The sequence below is a fragment of the Jatropha curcas genome, chromosome 11 (genome assembly GCF_041381405.1).
Source record: "Jatropha curcas cultivar XTBG-Jc1 chromosome 11, XTBG_Jcur_1.0, whole genome shotgun sequence".
In the NCBI taxonomy this organism is placed as follows: domain Eukaryota; kingdom Viridiplantae; phylum Streptophyta; class Magnoliopsida; order Malpighiales; family Euphorbiaceae; genus Jatropha; species Jatropha curcas.
Window position 1 is genome coordinate 15,592,236 of NC_143161.1, and position 7,811 is coordinate 15,600,046.

At 33.6% G+C, this 7,811-nt stretch overlaps 1 long non-coding RNA gene across 1 annotated transcript; it reads left to right on the forward strand.

The window, feature by feature from the left end:
* Positions 1–3,632: 3,632 nt before the first annotated feature.
* LOC149492629 (uncharacterized) lies at positions 3,633–6,424 on the forward strand. Its single transcript, XR_016318766.1, has 2 exons — positions 3,633–4,109; positions 6,250–6,424. It is a non-coding gene; the product is annotated as an uncharacterized LOC149492629 (long non-coding RNA).
* Positions 6,425–7,811: the final 1,387 nt, after the last annotated feature.

The following is a 7,811-nucleotide window of genomic DNA, read 5'->3' on the forward strand; positions in this document are numbered from 1 at the left end:
GCATGATTTGCATAACTTTGTAATTGTGTACAATTACTTTCATGTATTGACATTTGGAACTTTGGTTTCATTTTGTTTTGTTCTTGAGTGGGACTTAGCAAGGATGCATGTATGACTATATGTATATATGCATGACAGTGGATGAGAAGAAGTACCGTGATGAAATTAAGTACCATGACGACATGAAGTTATTCATACAGTTATGAACATAAATTATCTGATATCAGGATATGTTTCTATAATCTCATCATGCTTCTGAGAATGTACTTCATGCAAATCTTTGAATAGGCTACTGCAATGAAATGCCTTGATATGTATATGAGATGATGATATGATATATATATATATGATATGATATGTTTATGATATGCTGATATGTTTGGTATGGGCGAGATATAGGTCTTTGGATTGAGTGCTGATATGGAATGGATAGATTAGCTAGTCTGGATGTTCATTTGGGAGATTCATGTGGAGAACATAAGGCTAGTGAGTACTAGTCGATGAATGAAGAATCAAATTGAGTTGGAAACTATTAGGAGAGTTGTAAGTGTTTAATGTAAGTGAACTTCGAGGACGAAATTCTTTAAGGGGGATAGAACTGTAACGTCCCATTTTTCTATTGAATCGGGTCGTTGTTTAGAGTCGAGTCGGGCTGATCCAAAACCCGGTTCGATCCATTAGATTCTAGAGTGGGCTAGAATGGGATGAAATTGAAATAAGGAAAAGAAGTGGACCTACTTGAAGGAAACAAAAAGATCAAAGTATAAGGATTAGGACTTGATTTCACTAAAGTGTAAAGTTGAGGTATTGAGTTGTAGCCTTTGTACACTTGAGGTACCAATTAGATATGTTACACAGCCAACTCACTTCTTCTAGAGACTACCCGTTCTTATCAGTTCACTTTCCTATTTTCATGCTTATCATTCTCTTCTTACTTGTCCCGCCCATTTTCTTTCCATTGTCAACATAGTTAAGCATTAAGTCAACTGCAAGAGAAGAAAGTTCAAAAGTTGCAGAAAAGAGAAGCTAAAACAGAGTCCCAGCTTTTTGAAACCAAGGTTTGATATCTCTTGTTATTTCCCATGTTCTTTGCATGAAAACTTGTATGGAGTGTTGTTCATGAGAATTCTTGTTGAGTATTGTTGAATGAAAGAAGTGGGAAGGAGGTGAAAACAGGGGATAAATATATGAAGTGGAAACAGAGTTTGCTGGAAATTTTACCAGCAACTTTATCTTGATTTTGACCTCATTTAATGATGGAACTAGGAATTGTCATAGAAGAGTTATTTGTTCCTCTATGTGTTATCTTTATGTGGGCTTTTGAATCATTCAATTTGGAGTTGTATATTGAGAGTTATGGCCAAAAGAATACAGATTGCACAGAATCACGTCGCGCGCTCGCGCGGTCTGGAAAGCAAGTCGCGCTCGCGATTCCCTATTGCGCGCTCGCGATTTGAGTCAGGTAGCTCTCTGACTCTCAAATGGCACAACTCGCGCTCGCGACTTTCACATGCGCGGTCGCGACTTTGGCCAGAAGCTCTCTGACTCTCAGTGTGCGCATCTCGCGCTCGCGAATCACACAAGCGCGCTCGCGACTTCATCTCGCGCTCGCGACTTGTGCTGCGCGGTCGCGACTTCAGCCAGAAACACACTGACTCTCAAGATGCACAAGTCGCGCTCGCGACTTTCACATGCGCGGTCGCGACTTGTGCTGTGACACTTTTTTTGCCTTTCATTTGCTATGTAATTACATTCCTTTGCTCAACATGCATGCATCCAATCATTTTACAACAAAAATACAACATAAGAACATGGATTAAAACAACATGTGAGCATTCATATGATGTGAAATCAAATCAACATGATGAATTATGAAGTTATGCAACCATTTATGTATTATGATGTTATATTATTGACATGTACATAATAAGCTCCATTGAGGTTAGGGAGAAACCATGTAGATAAGGCTATGTCGCGACATAGAATAGCAGATCTGCGCCCCATACAGTTTGGAACTCCGGCTACAGGCCGTTGAGTGAATATGATTAAACCGTGCGGTGCAAATCCGGTTAGGGGCACCAAAGCGGACAGTATCTCACTAGATCATACAGTGGCATAGGCGAATCCGGTTCGGGGCCTATAGCCTACAGTATTCATACAGTTTATCTTATCACTTAGGTTTCACTATAACCTTATGGAGCTATACAGTTATATCGACTACAAATTGCATAATCATACAGTATACTAAACAGCAAGAAAGATCATTAAGGGAAAATGAAAGTATCATGATATGTGTGCTTACATTCCATATGTAAGTAAATGTTTAGTTCTACATATGTATGTGCTTATATGTTTCTTCATTCATTGTGATATTCACTGAGTTTAATCAAAGTTGCAGAGTTCATACAACATAAAGAACATCAGGTAAGATTATGAAAGTATCATGTTATATATGCTTACAAATTTATTTATTTAATTCTTAATGAGCCATACAGTTATGCAATGTTGTAATCATACCTTATATGTTGTGACTAAAGTGCATCAGTCATACAACAGAATGAACAGCAAGTAAGAAAATGGAAATATAATGTTATGTATTCATACATATCTATTGATTTCATGCAGACAACACAATGAACAGCAGGTAAGACCATGATAATATCATAATGTGTAATATACGGTTCATGTAAAGGAGTTATGAGAGAAGTAGATTAATTATGTTTATGAGTTAGAAGTTTATTCGTTGCTACAAAGAGACATTCATGTTAAAATTTACTGATTCTATGATTATCAATGCTTTATGAAATTGGTATTTGAAGTTAGTTGCCATCGTACTTTGTTTAGTATGTGAATTATGAGCACCACTGAGTTTTATACTCAGCGCGTCGATTTTCATCACGCGCAGGTTGAAGATCGTGGTTGCTACTTGAAGACTTGAGGAGTCCTATCAAAGCAGAAGTGCTTAATTTGGTCATAATAGATTGAGAGATGTAGAATTAAGATTTATGGCATGTATTAAGAGTTATGGCATGTATAATTCTTTTATTGTTAGAGCTTATGTGATTGTAAAAATAAGTGAAACATGTAATTATTTTGGTGTAAGTAGTTGGTGATAAGAATAATATTTATGAAATGATTGAAGATGAAATAGTTTACTATAGTTGATATGATTAGGTCATGAAAACTTGATATAGATTCTGAATGAAATTAATTGCTAGATATTAAATGCTTTTGAGGATTTATATAATTATGTAAAGATATATAGATAAAGGGTTATTGTGTTATGATGATTCTTGGAGATGTTGGAAGTTTAGAGTGTAATTGGGAGTGTTTATATTCATATTTTGCATACAGTATGTGTAACGCCCCATTTTTCTGTGTCTAAAATAGTAAGTTACCGGTCTGTGAATAGTATCATCGGTCCGGGAATAAATATTATTTTGGTCCGGAAAAATTACTATGTATGTTTAATATTTTCTATAATATTTTTGGAGTATGTATACATTATTTTTATGGGTAGAAAGTAAATAATAAATATTTTTAGAGAATTTAGAAAATTTGTGAATAGTTAATTAAGGTGTGATATTAAGTAAGGAAAATTAGAGGCAATATTTGTATGGAGTAAATTTGAAATGGTGTTATATTAATTAAGGAAATTAGATGAATTATTTTTATGGAGTAAAGTTGAGGATTTTATTGTGTTAAATAATATTTTGAAGGAATTTAATTGGGAGAATATTTGTAGCCATTAGATTAGATTGACTCAATCCTAGCCATCCAATGTTGAGAAAAGACTAAAATACCCTTGTGCTCAATAATTTGAGCAACCACTTTCTCTCCTTCTTCTTCTCTTTGGCGTTGGCTATCTCCTTCTTCTTCTTCTTCTCTTTGTTTTTCTTCAACTTCATCCTTAGCTAAATCCATCAAATTCAACCCATTTAACTTGATTTAAGGAATCAATCCTAGAGTTTAAAGCCTGAGAAGTGATTTGTGGTGATTATTTTCAAGAAACTTGGAAAGCCAAAGGCTTAGGAAACCTCTACCAAGGAGTAAAGGCAAAGTTGGAGCTTAGAATGCTTTAATCTAAGCTTGCTAAGGCTTGTTTTAAAGTAAGTGTTCATAAATCCTCCTACCTTGTTTAAATTTTTGATTTTGTGAAGTTTCTACTATTTTGTGAAAATTGGGAATTTTATATGAAATGATTTGATTATTGAATTTTGGTGGTATAAATGTGTTCTTGGGAGATTTCTAAGCATGTTTATATGTAGAATTGATGAGGAAAACATTTTCTTCTTCATCTTCCAAAAGTGGCAAAACCTATTGATGAAAAAGGCCTTAAGATTTCTTGTTCTCTTTGTTGGTTTATGCTCTTAAGATGATGTATGATGAGTATGAAATATGTGGTAGAAATCCCTACCTTGTATATGATTTAAGTAAGCTGAAATTGGGAAAAATGTTATTGAGTGAGATTAAGGACTATTTTTCGATCCTTTTGAGTTTTCCTTTGTGTCTGAGTCCTTCATGAAAGTTATAGGTCTACTTCTTAGCTTTCCAACCCATCCTCTTGTGTCCAATTTGGATATATATAGTTCAACTTATGGCTGAAAAACCCAAACTGACTCTGTTATGACGGGCTACATGCATCACTGAATTGAGTGCCCATTTTGACCACTATAATGATAAGATTATATTCTGAGTTCTTCATGAGAGTTGTTTCCCTGTGTCTTCAGACTTCTCTGGTTTTGGATTGGTTTGATTTGAGTGTTTGGATAAGTAGGAATTGGATAAACATTGGAATTAGTGCTGCTGAATCAGGTCTGGACTATTGGTCTGTGTTCCTAGCCTTTTTTCACCATATTACAGATTGATCTGGGCTGTTGTCCCTTGATAACATTTGTAGAATTTTGTCTTAGCTTTCTAATGAATCAAACTTCACTTAATTTGGAAATCTATAACTCAAGTTATGTCCTAAAAACCCAGAAAAGGTCAAGGTGATATTAATGCTGGAAATTTTCTATGTCCTAAATCAAAGGGTTATTTGGATAAAAGTATGTATAAATCATGTGTGATGAAGTGCTCTTGATTATTTGTATGTTTTAGAATTTATTTGACAAAAATAAAACATAAGTGTGAGAAGGGTTGTTGTGGATATGATTTAGATAATGCATGATGAGGGTTGAAATGGATACTTTTGTGCATAAGAGTTATGTTAGCATGCGTGATTGGAGAAGGAAATTCCTCCCCTTGGTACCACCTTAGTGTAGTAAAGCTTACATAATTATTATATATATGACATAAGTATGATTATTTGATAACTTTTATATGTTTAGAGTTTTAACAAAGAAATGGGTATTTAAGGTGTAAGTGCTTTGTATATATATACTATCTTAAAAAGAATGTGGTAATTTGTGTAAGTTGTAAGTTGAGAAATTTTGAAGTGATGGGTATTAAGTAATGAAGTGTTTTTGATTAAGAATTATTGCTTTTGTGCAAGAATGATTTTGATTTGGGCTCTACTATGCATGATTGAAACGTGGTATGATGAGATTGATTTTGTTATTGTGAAGCTATGATCATATGCTAGGGTTATCAGCCCTTATAAATAGGCGGACGCGCTTATTTGTGTGATGGGGGTGGTGCTTTCATAGGCCATGGTGGTGCTTTCCTAGGCCACGATTGTGTGATGGGGGTGGTGCTTTCATAGGCCACGAGTATGTGATGGGGGTGGCGCTAACATAGGCCACGATCAAATCTGCTTATGTTCATTCTGCATGAGTATGAGCCTTAACGAAAAATAACATTTTATTGTTGCTATAAAAGAATGAAGACATAGTTGTATTTATAATCGTCTTATTGTTTTCAAAGTAGTTGAATTAAACGAATGAGATCATATTATTTTAGTAAACTTTACTTTGGAAATTAATGATTATGTTATCAAATGAATTTTCAAAGCATGATATTCCGGTACAAGGTTTTAAAAATAAATAGTATATGTATTGGTATAATAAATGTGCAAGTAATGAATTTATGAGTTGAAAGAATTAAATTCTTCATGTTGTTAATTCATAGTTTATTTGATATTTCTTTTGCTATAAATGTAAATGCATGTTAATATTTGAGATTTTATGATTATAAATGATTTTACGAAATTTGTGTTTTAAGTAAGTTGCCATCGCAATTTTGGTAAGTATGTGAATTATGAGCACCACTGAGTTTTATACTCAGCGCGTCGATTTTTATCACGCGTAGGTTGAAGATGTGGTTGCTACTTGAAGAGTAGAAGCATCTTATCAAAGCAGAAGTCACTAATTTGGTAGTAGTCGATTGAGATTTATGTACTTAAGAATTATGGCATGTATAATTATTACATTTTTTGGAGATTATGTTATTTGAATTATATGTAATAATAAATTATTTTGGTTTATATATTTGGAGATAAGCATAGGATTTATTAAATGAGTGAATATGAAATATTTTAAGTCAGTTGATATGATTACTTCATTAAGACTTGATATCTATAATGAATGCAAGTAATTGATGAATCGAAAATACTATTGAGGATTTATTTAGTTATGAAAACATAAAAGTGTTGTTGTGTTATAATAATTATTTGGAGATGTTGGACATTTGGAGTTTCATTGGGAGTATTTTGTATTCACATGTTTGGCGAGCTCAGTTTTTAAAGGGATATTCTTACAGTATTTTTGTAGGATTGTTCCCAATGTATATATATTAAAAAAAAAGATAAGAAAATGAAATGACATTTCTATTATAAAAAAAAAAGATAATATACTCGTGAAACTTGTGAATACCCAATTACTTCTAATGTAAAATTTTAGTTTTATGATTTATATGTTAAGTTAAGACGGTGTCTCCGGCACCGAATGTGGCATCCGCCGTCGAGTCTCTCGGGATTGGGTGGCGGGTGTTACAGTATGCTATCCGCATGACAAGATATAAGTGCAACCAGATTGTAGCGTCTCGGCTCGGTTCATTCGGGTTAACGGGTGGACCGGGAAGGGGTGTTACAATTTTTGGTATCAGAGCCTAGGTTTAGGCGGTTCTCGGACAATAGGTGTATCTATGTAGGTTAAAGACATACAGTGAGAGTATGAGTAATTTAAGTTAAAGACATGCCATATTGGTTTGATTGGAAACAACCAGCCATTGGAGAATGATGGCGTAGTAAGCAGAGTGTATATTGAGGTTCCTATTGATAATTACTGGTTATATCCATTTAGATCATTATTCATGGAGGATATGCTTAGAGAATAGTGGATAGGGAAGTCGATGTAATGGTTATTGGAGATGAAAGATTATTGAGGTATTAAGGATTTGTGTACTTTTGTGAGTTGATATGAGTTCAGCATGTTATCAGTATTATGAGATTATATTTTGAAACTGATTTTTATCTATGATGGTGATGGCATGAATGACTTGTAAACATGTTTGTTCATGTTGCCTCCAGAAGAAGCACAGTTTATGTTGCTTCTGAACAAATGATTTTGCTATGAAAATTCTTCTTCTCAGAACACTTTGAAAAAAAAAAAAAATAAAATAATAATAAATAAATAAATATATATATATTTTCAAGTGTGGTTTTCTAAAGTTTTGATAAATGAAGGATTGTTTTATACATGACAATGAAATCACTTGTATAAATTCATGAGCTATGAACGTATAATGGTTTATGACGTGAACATGGAAGTAACATATATGTATATATTTAAGTATGTCAAATGAAGTGTACACTCGTATGGTGGTGTATGCATTAGATATGTTACGTTATGCATGATTAAGATTATACAGGT